Source organism: Eriocheir sinensis, chromosome 3 (assembly GCF_024679095.1).
Source record: "Eriocheir sinensis breed Jianghai 21 chromosome 3, ASM2467909v1, whole genome shotgun sequence".
Lineage (NCBI taxonomy): Eukaryota > Metazoa > Arthropoda > Malacostraca > Decapoda > Varunidae > Eriocheir > Eriocheir sinensis.
The window spans coordinates 10,907,486-10,909,595 of record NC_066511.1 but is presented as its reverse complement, the minus strand read 5'-3'; positions in this window follow the sequence as shown (position 1 = coordinate 10,909,595).

Genomic DNA, 2,110 nt, shown 5'->3' with positions numbered 1-2,110 from the left:
GTCACACTTACATAACCACCATCACCACCATCAACACCACCCTGACCGGAATCCATCATTACCATCACTACTATACCATTTGCATCAACCGCCACAACCACCGCACCGCTGCCAACCCACGCAGTCAGCAGAACGCACCACTACGAGAGATCACAAAGGAGTGTTGAATAAGAGATATCATCGCTAAGCAAACAGAATATTCAGTCGCTGCAAGTAATACTGTAAACGGAATTGAGTCGACAGAGAGCAATGTTTCCAAGCATACAAATCAACAACATAAATTTAATTACGTTAACAAATCATTTCGGTAACACAGCTGTATATGATTTACCTGCTGTCGAGATTACAAGAAACAGTAGAATCATAATTCAATTTCTCGTTTGACTGGTGCATTCACAATCCGAAATAATGATTTGTAATTCAATATTCCTGTGGTTCGGCGTGTTACTAATTGTTCTGCCCACAAATACATTGCACATTGAACTCCATTCCGTCCCTGTTCGAAGCAGACGCCACGCGCCCCTATCCAGGTATCAGCCTCCCTTTACTTACGGTGGGTCGATAAACGTCCGTCGGAGGCTGAATAACATCAGCTCTGCCAGCTTCGTTGTCACGGCCGGTCGTCTGTACCGAGGAAGGGAAAGGGAAAGCTCCTTCATTCTTTACCCCTTGAAAATTATGAATATCCCACCCCCTTTACTTTTAATAAATACTACCATCTAACAGCAAAAGTAATGTCTATTAACAGAGCAAAACACAATGTTTCGATTATATGAAATAAACTTAAAATAATACTTTTCACTGAGCTGTAACAATTTTTTTTTTTGTGTGTGTGTGTGTGTGTTCTAGTTATGATCAGGATCTCGAAGAGTACCGAGCACACAAGTAAACACTATTATATCAGCATCAATTTAAATTTGCTCGGCTTTTTTTATAACAAAATGGCACCTGTGATATAGTTATTAAACTCTCCTTTCAGTGGTTCTGGGATGTACGACAGTAAAGTTATTCAAGACTGTAACTGGACAAATTACAATTTATATAAATGTACATGTTCGTTTCATTAGATAAGAAGACTGCCAACCTTTTCATCAACGACTTCACCGCTAAGGGATATTTAATTGTTGTTTTATGTGCGTCGGGCAGACGTCGTGTCGTGTTACTGCTACTACTGCTGACTGCTCAACTGTCCGGATGTTCTAGTTTTTTCATTTAAGTCTATTTAAGTCATTTTAGTCAAAATCTAAGTCGCAACCTCGACTTGCTATAATTCACACGTTTCTCGTCCTAAGTAACATTACTTTACCAGATAAAGAAGCGAGGAGGCCTTCCGTGGCGGTATTAACGGTGGTGGAAGGTGGATCCAGCACATAATGAAACGGGAAGTCACTCTCGTGATTAAAGTAGCGAGACACGAGTATATTATGATCCACTAGTGCTAGGCTCCGCCACACATACTTTCTATCAAACTGAACTTTGCACTTACACATGCAGCACAGCTGAAGTTGATTATTTCCATTAGCTGAAGGTCTTACAGGTGGCAGACACAGCACGGGTAAAGTAGAGCAGATGGCTCACTGACCTAATAATAGTGCAACTGCTTTATGTTTTATAAATCAATTTAAAAATATAAATAATGTTTGCAGAGTCGCAGAGTTCCCAGGGCTGGAAAAATCCCACCATTATGCTATTGACTAACAAAAAATGCGACACAGAAGAGACTTAATGACCAAATTAGTTTATCCCATAACATTTTTTTTTACGAAGATAATCACAAACAGAATACGCATCAGATTCTGACCAGCCCAAAGAAGAAAGCTGAATTTGTAGCAAATATCTATAACAACTGTCCACATCCACGGCATCACCCAACGTATAGATCAGCTTCACAACGATAAGCCATTATGCTTGGCTTTTCAGAAATTTTGAAAAACATTCAATTCAGTTTAACTTTAGCATTCATGAAGGCACTCAGAGATTAATTGTATATATATATATATATATATATATATATCTATAGATATATATATATATATATATATATATATATATATATATATATATATATATATATATATATATATATATATATATATATATATATATACAT